The sequence below is a fragment of the Dreissena polymorpha genome, chromosome 6 (assembly GCF_020536995.1).
Source record: "Dreissena polymorpha isolate Duluth1 chromosome 6, UMN_Dpol_1.0, whole genome shotgun sequence".
NCBI classification, from domain to species: Eukaryota; Metazoa; Mollusca; class Bivalvia; order Myida; family Dreissenidae; genus Dreissena; species Dreissena polymorpha.
Genome location: NC_068360.1, coordinates 20,310,256 through 20,325,522, shown reverse-complemented (window position 1 = coordinate 20,325,522; position 15,267 = coordinate 20,310,256). Strand labels below are relative to the sequence as shown.

General features: G+C 35.1%; 1 protein-coding gene across 36 annotated transcripts in view; it reads right to left on the bottom strand.

Moving 5' to 3' along the window:
* The window catches only part of LOC127835102 (muscleblind-like protein 1), a 305,570-nt gene that overhangs the window by 111,012 nt on the left and 179,291 nt on the right, over nt 1-15,267 (bottom strand). For 5 of the 36 annotated variants that reach the window (XM_052361371.1, XM_052361382.1, XM_052361380.1 and 2 more), the window contains exon 1: nt 10,317-10,644. The exons of 3 other annotated variants lie outside the window; for them this stretch is intronic. The gene's annotated coding sequence lies outside the window, so the exon portion shown is untranslated. Of the gene's footprint in view, nt 1-10,316; nt 10,650-15,267 lie in introns of those variants that run through there. 28 more of the 36 variants (XM_052361379.1, XM_052361386.1, XM_052361383.1 and 25 more) reach the window with 10 other exon arrangements.

Below are 15,267 nucleotides of genomic sequence, written 5' to 3'. Positions count from 1 at the left end.
GTGTTCATGAACTATTCTTGAACCATTATGGCATGAAATGTTCATGAACTATTCATGAACATCAATGGCATGAAGTGTTCTTGAACAGTTCATGAACAACACAATTCTTGAAAAATTCTTCAGGGTTTTGCTATTCATGAACAGTTCATGAACATTTTTCTTCTATTTTTCAATGGCTCATTTTCTGTTCACGAACTGTAAGTGAATAGTTCATGAACCATAGTTCTTCAAGAGTTCAAGAACTGAGGTGGCATGAAGTGTTCATGAACTATTCATGAACAAGAATTTGTCAATTTATGCAAAGGTTATCATAAGTGTTACTAAAGCTCAACAAACAGGTCAGGGTAAGAAGAAACAAGTCTTGTATTAGCACATAACATATTGATTGCAACATATAACAATAATTTAAATATAACACTAATAACTGAGATACAAGTGGTTTGATAATATTCTTTAAATTTCATAATACAACTTTGCACTATATGTTCATGAATAATTCATGTATTGAAAAGATTATGAATAGTCTCATTTTCAGTTCAAGAATCATTTACTAATCAATGGTTTCCCTGAAATGGTTACACTTACAGTGCCAAAGAACTTGAAATGGAACCAATGGCTGATCAGTTCAGCCGGTAATTTATTAAAGACTTACATTTTCAAATATAACATAAACCATGTGCCTTCCGTTTCAACTTCCTGTGCACACAATATTCTTTCTTTGTAAAAACAGCAATGCAATCTACATTGAGTTCTTGATATCAACTTAAACTGTTCTTGAAATAAGATGTCCTTAAAACGTTCTTAAACTTGGCTTTTAAGTCTTCCAAGAACAATGACAGATCCTTTTAAGAACATATTGGATTCTTAAAAAGTCCATCATACGTTCAAAAACATTGTGTAGACCTGTTTAAGAACATTAGAAGGAAACATGTTGTTCAAAAAAGTTCTTAAAGTGTTCAAGAATAGTTTAAGAATAATTCAAGAACAGGAAAGGTCCTTAAAAAGTTATTGAAGTGTTCCTGAAGGCAGTTCTTGAACAGTTCTTGTACAAATGTTCTTAAAATTCTCTAGAACAGGTCAAGAACTCTAACTTACAGTGGTGAAAGTACTATGCATATTCATACTAACTTCACAGGTTTCACAAATCTACAAGATTTGTATGCTAGACATTTCAATATTACTTTCAAAAATATGTATGAAACATCTAGCACAAAGGAATTCATGAATTATTCATGATGGATCCTTAAAGTCTGTCTCAGAAAAGTCATTAGAAATACTTGTGCATGAAATGTTCATCACTAAGTATTTATGGTTAGATGAAGAACTGTTCATGAACTTTGAAATGTTCAACAATAATTCATAAACAGTTCATGAACATGTCTTAAGAACAGTTCATGTCCAAAAGTTCATGAACCAAGCTCAGGAACTTTTTCAGAACCGTTCATGAACAGTTCTTGATTGGCTTGAAGTGTTCATGAAATCATGAACAACATTTCGCCGGGGTAAAACCAACACACATAGTCATGCGACTGCAATGGATAGCGTGAAAACAAACTACACATTAGCCTTGCTTTTGTAAACAAACATAAATCCTGTCACATGATAAAGAACATGCCCTGGATGTCAGAGAAAAAAGTTGATTGCTATGGGTTACAAACAACAAAGTTTGTCTGATGATGAAAAAAACAGTCACCATGAAAGAAATGCCCAGACAGGTATTTTGGTCAACGCCCTAAAAACTGCCCAGAGATAAAATAAGTGTTTTCACAGAGTCAATTTAAAAGATGTTGCTTGATGTAAGACGCTTTGTTTATTCATAAAAGCTTGGTTTAAACTTCCTTAGATGCGTTGCCATGGCAGACGTAAAATTGGGGAGCGCTATTTGTTAGTTCACACATGCATTAAATTGTTAGGGGGCGTGTTTATTACAGTGAGCGTATGCAATAAGTATGGTATTGTTGGTGGTTTTAAAGCAATCGTCAACAATCCTATATCAACACTAATAGTAGCCTACAAGAGTTCTCTCTTTTCCAATATTTCAAACAGACTTCTGAAAATTCCACGAGCTTCTAAAATCAATGCTATCACAAAAACACATACAATGTTCATGCCACGCTACATACACCCCGTTTCATTAATGACAGCTATAAAAAAGCAGACTGGTTAATAAAAGCTCCTTATAAAGCAACAGCTATCTGATTGCAACCAGTCCAACATTGAAATTGCATTGTACTTAAGGGATGTAGCGTTTCTTTCTTTTGGGACATTACAGGAAGACGAGAAAATCAATACGTCTGCGAGACAATTGTTGTAACAAGAGTTCAACATATTAATGCTATTCTTTTACCAGAAAATGATGTAGACAATTATTTTTTTATATCACATCACTGCTTTTATTTTATGTTATCATTTTTGGGGGAGGGGCAGGGGGCAGAAAAATGGTAACCAACCATATTGCTCGGCATTCTATTAAATCTCTAGGAGTGATGGAATGTGTTGAAAAAAACAACAACGTTTGGCATAGCAAAGTTTTACCTTTATTGTTTCTAGCCACAGTAAAACAGGTTTCTGGTTTGCCTACATGATGATACAAGAAAAAGAGTAATACACATTCCACTTAATATATTTTATGTAATAAATATTCTAATATTCTTAGACATGTAAGTTTTTCACAAGTGAGATAATATATTTGTATACAATCGAATAAGCCAATTATGTTTTCAGAAAACATGGGCGCCTACTGTGGACAGAGTCGCCATCTTGACATTGTTGGAGATGTAACATGCAAATTAGGAATGGGGGGAGGGGGGGGGGCTTGTCACTTATATCAGGAAAATCATGCGGTTTGCATTCCGAAGAGTTTCGTCACAGGAGATACCATTACCTGCACTGCATTCTGGGAAGGAAAAAGTGCAAAATTGTGTGTGTGTGTGGTGAGTGGGTGGGTGGGGGTGAAGGGGGGAAATAGCATAAAGATTGGTTCACTGGACAAAAACACAATGAAAATTCTACTAGTTGTGTGGTGTTGTTAGCAGCTTTCTACCTTAGCTGTACATTCCGGAACATAATTACCTGCATTGTTCTAATTCTTTTACTTTAAAGGGGCCATCCAACAGATAAAGTGTTGTATCGACGCTATTCGATATTTTAGGAAACTACAAGGATTGCTTATATAGCTAAACAATACATCCGCTCTGAATATGAGCGTGGATGGTCGAGTGGTCTATGCGGGAGGCTTTTTACTCCAGGAATCCAGGGGTCAGTGGTTCGAGCCCTGTTGAGGGTTACATTTTTTTACTTTTTTTAAAATTGTATTCTTGTTTTTTTAGTAGAGATTTATAGTTCAAATGTTTAAATTTATTTATATAAAGAATTTAATGACAAGCACATGCCAAAATCTGTTGGACAGCCCCTTTTAATGCATATTTGTTACATTATGCAAAGAAACTATTTGCGGAAATAGGGCCTTATTGGTATTGTATTGTGTAATATGTATTACAGTTTTATGCAAATGGCATGCTCGTAATGCGATTCTGATAGTGAATGTTGGCACTGTGCCATAAACCTACTTTTTAAATTTATTTCAAAGACAAAGTAAATATTAGTTTTCATTATTCCCATGCTTGCCTCAGACAGATCATACACAGATAACTCAGTAACAAAAATAAATTGCTTTTCTAAATTCTGTTAAAGTGGGGAATGTTGTGGGGTTTTTTGCTCAATTATTCAACATTCCATCCTGTAAAAGATTTTCTGAGAGAATAAAACAAATCTGCTATAGGGATTCTGAAGATAAGAAAACCTTGAGTTACAAGAAAATGTCAGTCTTGGGTTGCTGATGTATGTTTCCTCAAGCCATAAACTTTAGCATGAGTGAGCAATGAAACAGTATCAAATTCTAAGCACATTCCATCCCCACTCCAACCATAATATAACAAAACAGGCTGTAACAGTAAACATCGAGCAAAAAACAGCAATAAATAAGTGTTTTTTAAGTCCATAAATACTCAAAAATCAACAAATATTTCGCGAACTATTGTGTAAAATAAAGTTAACCCATAAACAAATCATTGTTGCTTATAGCAATAGCCAAAATTTATATGAAAAGTTATATTTCAAAATCTAGCCATGCTGTTGAAATTACCTAAATTGTATCATTGACCTTGAACTTTTGACCTTGATATTTTGGACCTTGGGATTTGCTTCTTTCCCACCTCACTAATTCTTATCATGCTGATCACACATGTTATGCTATTTAGAAATCCATCCATGCTTGACAAAGTGTCAAGTAAAAATTTCTTTGATTTGACCTTCCACCTTGGAGAATTATGTCCTTGACCATTGACCTAGGGATTTGGATTTTCTCAAAACACTCTGTCTCATCATGCTGATAACAATTGATAGTTATTAACAAGAGATGTGTTTGTTAGAAACACAATGCCCCCTACTGCGCCACTTTCAAGCCATATATTTGACCTTTGACCTTGAAGGATGACCTTGACCTTTCACCACTCAAAATGTGCAGCTCCATGAGATACACATGCATGTGAAATATCAAGTCTCTATCTTCACCATTTCAAAAGGTATGGGAAATGTTAAAGTTTTCGGATGAACCGACGGACAGACTGACTGATGGACAGACAGACAGATGGAGGGACTTACGGACAGTTCAACTGCTATATGCCACCCTACCTGGGGCATAACAATAGATTGTTGCTGGAAAAAGTAATGCTCCGTACAAAGTGTCAAGCACATATTTCCCAAGATTGAACTGCGACCTTGAATTACAACCTTGACTTTGACATTAGGGACTTCATTGTTGCACTCTACAATTAGTCTCGCAATGCTGATCAATAATGGCTTGCCGGTTGAAAAGCAATCCATGCTGGACAAAGTAATCCTCACAACAAAATATTTCCCAACACCTGCCCGCTTGCCCTGGTGTTATCATCATTATACAGCACACTTTTTAATGATTGCATAAAAATACAGTCATTGAGAAAAAGAAATAACAAGTATTCAGTGGAAAAAATGGTAAATCAGTGTATGCAAAATCTTAGCTTTGGGGCCAACAAATCAGCTTTAAAACAATGTTGAACGTGGTCTGATTGATGGGCCGCTGTGTCAGCTAACAGTTAACAGATCTCTCTCAAAAAGCCATTTCATAATTGGATTGATAATTAATTGGAAACCGGATAGCACATCCCATTAAGGCATTGTTCTTCTGCCAAACTGGACTATCATTGGTAATGTATTACATGAATCCACGTCCATACCTGAACACTAGAGAGCTCTGCTGAACGTGGCTGGCGTAATTTGTAATAACAGTTGTACAATTCACAAAGACAACATTAGAGCTTAAATTGTTTTAAAGCAAAAATTAAATTTAAATATTTCACATTCTCAGAATTGCATTTTTGAGAAATAAGAGTATGAAATATGGCATTAAAAATGTCAATAAAAGCTTGAATGAAAATTACAGTTATCGCTTGCAGTGTTTTTTCTTCATTCAAAGTCAGGGCCAGTAATTGTAATTGGCCCCATTCCTAATGGAAAAAATTATATATTTTTACTAAATGGGAGCTTATATTTCTCAATGGAATGTTTCCAAAGGAAGATTTCCAAATTTTTGTTATTTTTTTATATCTCAATATTTTGTTCATAGCCCCATCCATATAACTTCATCTTTACAAAATATAAATAATACTGAAAACACTTGTTTTCTCAATTTTGAAGCATTTTTAGCAAAACAACAACAACACTGATTTTAGTCAAAACGCCACAAATTTTCCCAATCCAAAGGGACCCGGCCCCATTCCAAAAATGGTGAAAACATACACTGAAAGTACAGTTATAGCTGAAAGTACAGTTATAGCTGAAAGTACAGTTATAGCTGAAAGTACAGTTATAGCTCGACAACAATGACCTGGCAATGGTGAGCTCCATGAGCAGAACCTAAACGCTTGGATTATTTCCTATATTTGCATTCTGTTTTGTAAGAGATTGTTTTGCACGAGTTTATTGACACAATAACCAAACAATTAGCGAGCTATGATTTTATTGATTGAAGTTCATCATCATCATCATCATAATCATCATCATCATAATCATCATCATCATCATCATCCACATCATCATCATCATCCACATCATCATCATCATCCACATCATCATCATCATCATCATCCACATCCACATCATCATCATCCACATCATCATCATCATCCACATCATCATCATCCACATCATCATCATCATCATCATCATCATCATCATCATCATCACTGGTATTGAGCCTAAATAGACCTCGAGTCAATCCTCACCAGGCCTGGTGGATTTGATGTCAACCTTACATCTGCCATCTCCCGGGTTTGATCCTAACTCAGGGATAGTATTCCAAAGATACCAAGAAGGGGTTCTGCCCAGGAAATTGACTCTAGATGTCAATATAAGCCTATGGCTTTTCAATACAATTAAGCTAACACATAGCAGTTGAAGGTAACTGTCAACCAGGTTGACTGTGCATTTTGTCAGAGTTATTTTCTTTATCTCTGTAAACAAGGTCAAGTTCGGATTGCATGTCTGAACTCTGAAACACGTCAAATGTCACCTTGTCTTCATTGCACTTTATGTTGAATACTGCCATAATATGATAATATTCTTGGCTTTCAGAACCTTGAACATCAGGCTACAAATGAAATCAGGATAGTTTGTGATACCAGATACTATTCCAGATGACAGAAATGACGGGACGATGAACGGATGAAACTTCAGAAGGGTATCAGGCAAAAGTTAATTACCTTCAAATGATATTTTTGAACGACAAAATAGACTATAATTATGCCCCCCAAAACCTACCCACCCCTACCCTTTTTGTAAACATGCTGAACCTTTCCTACACCCTACATTAGGTTACAAATCATTTTTGCAAGACAGCATTTACAGTATGAATGTTTCAAATGCTTTAAGGTTCTAACACTGATCCCATTGAAGCAGTGTTTATAATAATAACTAATACTAATAGTTAATAGAATAGTCACGATTTAAATGGATAAGAACAGACATACTGGATATTATCAGGATTTTAACACAATCATGTATTGAATTATAGACAATAGCACTCGTTTATACAACTTAATTGCTGACATTTTATTTGCTTAACCATTTCTACTGCTTACATCAGGACTTTATGCTTTCCACAATTCTATGGCAAATGAAACTGAAACAGCTGTACTTGTCAAATGTTTACAACTAGTCATATAAATATCTGCCAAAAGTCATTAAAATGCAATCACAAATATTTGACCAAACAATGGTATGTTTGTGTAAAACGTCCAATCCTAAATAGGTAATGAAATGTGTGTGCTTTCCCACTTTAGTACAAGCAACTTAGACCATAACCACTTGTTTACATTCAAAACACATGCATTAAAATTGCTGAAGTTATGGGCTTTTTGGTACATTACATTGCATGCATAATACATTTTCTACATGAACTAAAACTTTGTTTAATTTTTTTTTACACAGAGTCCTATTTTCATTATTCTTCTACCCATAAAAAATACTGAAATCAAAAAGTACATTAGTTCAAGAGTAATGTGAAACCACAACACCACATTTATTATGGAACACAATGCCCATGAATGTAACAGGAAACACTCACATTGATTTGATGGAAAAACATTTCTAATGATTGTTATGAACACCAGTTATTATTTGTATAAATAATCACGACAACTTAAAAATATCACAACACTGCAAGTAAAAATATACTGCGACAACTTTGCAAAGGTCAAGTTAACATTACTGCGACACATGCCATGTAACATAAATTCTGATGCACTGTATTCAACTGCATTGTAGAAATCCCCGGTTTTGCAGTTTATCTGCAATGATAGTGTAGGTGATGTACTGATAAAACAGTGATACTAAAATGGCATGAAACCCAAACTTTGAAATTCAAAGACTTGTTTAAGGCCCATGTCCAGAGAAGTTCTTCAACCTCTTAAAACGTTGAATTAAAACACAATTAAATCATTAAAAATGTAGAACTATTAGAGTCCCAAAGGATATGAGAAAACAAACCTGTATTGTGACAACTATGAGAGCAATCAATTCATAGCTATGTATATAAAAATGTTATGTAAATCATTTGAACACTGGTGCGTTGCCATGGCGTAGTGGATATGATGTCCGTCGAGCGACCAGGAGATCACGGGTTCGATCTCCACTGTGGAAGCATTCTTTTGATCTTTCCCAGACACCAAGTACTGGTTCTAGTGTGGAAGCATTCTTTTGATCTTTCCCAGATACCAAGTACTGGTTCTAGTGTGGAAGCATTCTTTTGATCTTTCCCAGACACCAAGTACTGGTTCTAGTCCTGAGGAAGCAGACTCGAGAGCGTTTCAAATAAGCATACAAGAAAAATAGTCCTTGTAAATGAGCAGCAAAAAGCATAAAACCAGAACAGCCTTCATATAACTCGCAGTCTGTTCAGGTTTTATGCTGTTTGCTGCTCACCAGTATCTAAGGGTTGGAAAAGAAGCCTTTATAATTTGAATCTAGTAAGAAACATCTTTAATTAAATTTAATTTTCTAAGGGACTACAAAGGCATGAAAATACTTATCAAAGTGGTAAAGGGTTAAATACGTATCTAAGTGGTAAACGGTTAAATACATATCTAAGTGGTAAAGGGTTAATTGTTCTTCGCTGATGAATTGGAGTTTGTAATTGAGTAATAACTGCAGTCTGGCTCATCTCTCAGGCCCATAGATGCATGCTTAGTAAAATAAGTGTACAAATATTTTATTTCCTTTATAGCTTTCATCATAATGAATTCCGTAAATCTAAAAATGAGCTCCAGACTACTGTATCTCACATAGAACATGTGAGGTTGATACAAGCTTCTTATGCCAAGACCCTGCACTTTGAACAGAACAGGGGAATATGTTCTTTCACCATTAGCTTGGATTCTCTGTAATTTTTTCAGGGAAAAAATCAGTTAATGTAATAACAGAAGAATTCAACAAACACATAATCAAAAAATTGCCTTAATGTTCATACGTTGGTTGCAACAATGCTGTTGATGTTGTAAGGAATATTAAGATATTAACTTGAAACTAACGTTCATTTCAGTATAACTGACAATAACTTGTAATAAATGTGGCAAACGTAGGTTTTATGCAGCCCACAATATATAATAAGACAGACTATTAAATATATTGAAACAAACACATTTGTTTGAGCATCTTGTAATGTCATCAATCTTAAAACGATGTTTTTTCAACATTTTTAAGTCAAAGTAAAGAAAAAATTGTGAAAGAGGACCCATTAGACATCTCCCAATATTAGTAATCATATTTGCCAAGCATTCAAAGTGTGCAGCTTTATTGATAGACTAAAGATTGAGTAATTGATAACACAAAGTGTATCTGACAGAAAGATTTATTAAAACAATATATTATTACAGTTTTTATAAATAACAATTTCAACATTTATCGCTATTGAAACAGTTTGTTGTATTTATCAAATTACAGTTGTTCAAATATATAAATCTGTATTTATCTGTGTTTTAATAGATATCTATTGAAAAGTAACTAAGCAATTATGAATAACTGATTCTCTTTAATTCATTTAAAAAGCTTAGAAAAGTGTAAAGCAATTTAAAGGAAGTGGTTTTCATACAAACCAGATCACTACTAACGTCATGAATGTAATTAGCGTTAATTATTGCTCTTCATAGCCATATACATGTAACTGTCATCAGTTCTTGTTTTTGCCTACACCAATAAGAGCGCACTTACAAAATAAATTATAATAATTCTGTTCCCAAATAGCAGTAACACCTCATTTAAATCAAACAGGCATCAGACCATTGAAGCAAACCAAAAAAACAAAACATTACTAAGTACATTAACATGCATTTGTTGAAATACTTAAAAACATGTTATTTTTTCATATTTTCACACAAAAGATAAAAAGGCAGGGTTTTTAAACTGGTGTTATTTGTAAAGTTATAGCTAAAATCAGGCCAGACACATTGTCTTTCTTTCCTCCCATATCACTCAATCTGATGATGATGTAAACTCATTTTAGCCCGGTCCACCTGCCCTGATGCTGGCGGGAAAGGCTCACAAAGTGCCATTTCCTCACCTCACTGTATCAAGAGGGAATTTAAGGTGAACATCTCGACATAATCAATATTGTCATTAAACCAGCTTTACCAAAAGGTGACAACTGCAAGGTATTAATCAGTCTCAATCACAGGCTTAACACCTCAAACAATAGTAATAAACAATAAATGGTGTATATTTACCTGCTATTGTGTTCACTTAATTAACTCCATTTCATATAATCTTTAACTTCCCAGACAGTTTTACATTAGTACTACAAATGTAACACCAGTACAATACTAACCACAGAAAACATAACACAGTCTACCATGTGGAGCAGACTGGTTGTGTGTATTTTTTTCACATTTCAAGGTGGCCACTAGACTACAGACACATCTTCTGTAGGAGTCAAGGATGAGCAATGGGCCATAAATCTTAGTGTTTTTAGAATATTACGCAGCCATAATGCGCAATGGAGTTTGATTGATATCATGCATATTTTCGTTTACAAGGTTTTAATGTTTTGATATGAACATATGTAAATGTCGTCTGCTACATCAGATCGCTATTCCCCCTATCAAGATAATGGTTGAGGCTAAATCATGTATGAGTACAGGGGGAATCTCCTGTGAAAATTGTCGTCTTAACACACATTAAACAAGCATGAGGATAAAAGTAAACAAAGAATGAAGAGCAGACCATCTTACCTTCAAAACCTCAGATAAAATAAATTGAATATTGAGACTCCAGCTACTGATATTGAAAGGATGGGGGGATATTGAATGAAAAGTTTGTTTATAAATTGTTCATCTGGAAAATGGATTTCATTACCTCTCAAATTGGAAATGATTCATTTGCGAATGAAAGGCTGAAATCGTTAAAATTTAAATTAGAAAATCAAACTCTGATTGTGTAAGACCTGAATTTACGGGCTATGGATTTTAAGCCCCGGATTTTAAGCCCCCCCCCCCCCCCAAAAAAAAAGAAAAGAAGAACAACCTATTTATAGTTTAATTTAACTAATATATTTCAGAATTAATATTTAGACATACGGTTTGAAGTGATATGTTTTTTATGTTTTTTCCTCATGTCACAAGATAAAAGCATGCATAATTTGCATTCAAATGTCACTAATGTAAATTTCTTTAAGATAGCTGCATAAAAAATTGATATTAATGCCCATGTTCTAAAGTAATCTGCATAATGTTCCCTTGCTTGCTTTTTATTTATCATATGAGTTTTTATCTTGAAAGAGAAATCAAGGTAATAAATTGCCATTCATGAAATGCGTCTGTTTGATAAATTTACAAAACAGAAGCACATATCAAACCATTTTTCCCAAAATGGTAAGATTTATTAAACTTTAAATAACTGTGTTGATACAAATTTGATTCACTTCCATGATCCTAAGGTTTAAAATGACCCGCCGTTAAATGCAGTTTACATAATTTAAAAAAATCATTCAAATGAATATTCTTTACCAAGCTTAGTGCAACAAGGCCAAGGCATAGGACGATTCAAGGTCACCTCTGAAACATGGCATTTTATGCATCAAGCGCTATTCTGCATAACTGAACTCTCATGTCCTCTGGGGTTGATGACAAAACGGCAGAAAATCATTCAGCACTAAACTATGCGAGCAAACAAAGCTAAACAAAAAGTTCCTTTGACCCAGACATTCCCAAAAGTGGCGGACCTGACCGACATTTTAAAGACAGGTCCGATTGAAAAAGCTATGTTGCCGGTCCGAATGTCCCACAAATAATTCACGAGCAAAAGTTTATTTATATCAAAGAATTAACACCTGAAAATAACAGAGAGCTAATATTTACAAGGGCTGTTTGTAAAACATGCATGCCCCCAATACGGGCTGTTAGTTGTAGTGGCAGCCATTGAGTAAATATGTTTTTGTCACTGTTACCTTCCCTTTGACCAAGTGACCTGAAAAGCAATAGGGGTCATCTGCCAGTCATGATCAATGTACCTATGACGTTTAATGATCCTAGGCGTAAGCATTCTTGAGTTATCATCCAGAAACCATTTTACTGTTTCTAGTCACGGTGACCTTGACCTTTGACCTGGTGACCTGGAAATCAATAGGGGTCATCTGCCAGTCATTATCAATGTACCTATGAAGTTTCATGATCCTAGGCATAAGCATTCTTGAGTTATCGTCCTGAAACCATTTTACTGGTTCGAGTCACTGTGACCTTGACCTTTGATCTAGTGACCTGAAAATCAATAGGGGCCATCTGCCAGTGATGATCAATGTTCCTATGAAGTTTCATGATCCTAGGAATAAGCATTCTTGAGTTATCATCAGGGAACCATTTTACTGTTTGGAGTCACTGTGACCTTGACCTTTGATCTAGTGACCTGAAAATTAATAGGGGTCAACTGCCAGTCATGACCAATGTACCTATGAAGTTTCATGATCCTAGGCGTAAGCATTCTTAAGTTAGCATCCGCAAACCATTTTACTATTTCGAGTCACTGTGACCTTGACCTTTGACCTAGTGCCCTGAAAATCAATAGGGGTCATCTGCCAGTCATTATCAATGTACCTATGAAGTTTCATGATCATAGGCGTAAGCATTCTTGAGGTATCATCCAGAAACCATTTTACTGTTTCGAGACACTGTGACCTTGACCTTTGACCTAATGACCTTAAAATCAATAGGGGTCATCTGCCAGTCATGATCAATGTTCCTATGAAGTTTCATGATCCTAGGCGTAAGAATTCTTGAGTTATCATCCAGAAAACATTTTACTGTTTCGAGTCACTGTGACCTTGACCTTTGACCTAGTGACCTTAAAATCAATAGGGGTCATCTGCCAGTCATGATCAATGTACCTATGAAGTTTCATGATCCTAGGCATAAGCATTCTTGAGTTATCATCCGGAAACCATTTTACTGTTTCGAGTCACTGTGACCTTGACCTTTGACCTAGTGACCTGAAAATCAATAGGGGTCATTTGCCAGTCATGACCAATGTACCTATGAAGTTTCATGATCCTAGGCATAAGCATTCTTGAGTGATCATCTGGAAACCATTTTACTATTTCAAGTCATTGTGACCTTGACCTTTGACCTAGTGACCTGAAAATCAATAGAGGTCATCTGCCAGTCATGACCAATGTACCTATGAAATTTCATGATCCTAGGCCTAAGCGTTCTTGAGTTATCATCCGGAAACCATCTGGTGGATGGACAGACCGACTGACGGATCGACCGACATGTGCAAAACAATATACACTATGTCTAGCGCGATTTCTGCCATCCATCTCACTCCCACCGTGGAAATTTTTCGTGAGCCTGGAAAATCACCGCGATCGGAAGGTGTTTTCATCATGATAGATCGCGTCGACAGTGGCTGAACACCGCGGCGTTATCGGGAAATCAATCTCACGGTGGACCACCATGATCGCGGTGAACCACCGCAGCCTCGGTGGTTTGCGGTGAAATACAGGTAAATGTGAATGAACATGTATATTTCGATATTGCAGACCGTGTAATTTTTGCAAAGTTCTAGAATGTTTTGTTGCATTTGTATGTACATTTGTATACATTGTAACTTGATTGTTAACAATCGTCATTATTTTCTATTGTTTACCCTCGTTCCAGAATCATTTGTCATGTCGTACATCGAGCGTGATGTGCTTTTTGTTTTGTTTCTACAGTTTCTGCGTGAAAATTTACTCTTTTTTTTTTTAAAGAATTGTTTGTTTTTTGTTCAGATTTCGGAGATGCTTTTTCGTTTGTACACGTATAGCTTGCAGTATCCGGACAAAGGCCACCCGGTCAATCAGCACCCTATTTAAAGTACCCGGTCATAGCTATATATATGGACAAAATTGTTGCGATAAAAAGTACCTTCTCCGTGTATTGTGGTGTTTTCAAATTATATATTGTATACATGTACATATATTTTGTTTGGGTAATGGTGAGGTTGATTGGCCACCTTGAAGTAATACATCCGGTGCACCGGTTTTAATTTTAAATCGATTCACGCTTGTAATTGATTACAACAAGCGACGATGGTTTAACGTTTCGTTAACAAAATTTGCAAATTCGGAACATTTAAAAATCGGTGAAACGAAACCTATTTGTAAATTGTGAGGACACATAGCGGTAACTAAGGGGATAATAAGTTGATAGCGATTACATAATTATTTTCATCAAGCAATGTTCAACGTAATATAATTGCAGAAAACAAACAGCGTGAAAAACAAAACCAGCCGACAATATTCGCAGAAATTTTGAATAATGTCGATTAAATTATAATTTGCGAAAAATAATGAAGATCTATTTAACAGTTACCGATTATTGGTAAAGCACGGGGAGATAAAATAAATTTTTAATGTATCACTTCTGTCGGACACTGATTGAGAAAAACGCTCTAGGCCACAATGTCGCACAAGTTAATTGACGTGTGTTTGACAATACACAGGGTCGAGTGTGTACACAGTAATCTCGATACCGATTTTTCCTGCTTGATGGCCCGATTTGCACGCGTTTTGCACTCTCTGGAAAACTTGTAGAGGCAAACTTTTGTTTATGTCGTCGGATAAAATAATCGCCATTTTTTTTTGTCAATTTTAAGAAATGTTAATGCAGCATCAACATACTAACACAATATCGCGTAAAGAAAAAAATAATGCATTTAATGTCAACCGTACTTTTGTTTGACAACGAATCATTTTAATTTCATGCAACCATATCTATTCATATGAAACACGAACACTTAATCCGATCTTAATAAAAAAGAAAGTTCTGATCGGTAAAATATCGTGTATATTTTTTTTATAAACACCTGGTAAAAAGATGACCTGTTAATTCTGTTCAGCTCAATTGTCTTTGATATTTGTAAATTGTTTAGAGGTGTTATTAAACCAATTAGCAGATAACGTTAATCAATCTACACTTATATTATGTCACTATTATTTATTGTGCTGAAACATTGTATTATGTTTATGCAATAAAATTTTGGACTTCAACTTGGTTTGTTAACACAGTTTATTATAGGGATTTATTAATCATCTCTTTCACCAAAGCAATTAGCGGATTAGACGAATTAGTTCAACAAGGTGCTGACAAGCCTTATCGATCGCATTTAATCGGGTCCTGTTTGTACGGGTATACAATTAAATCG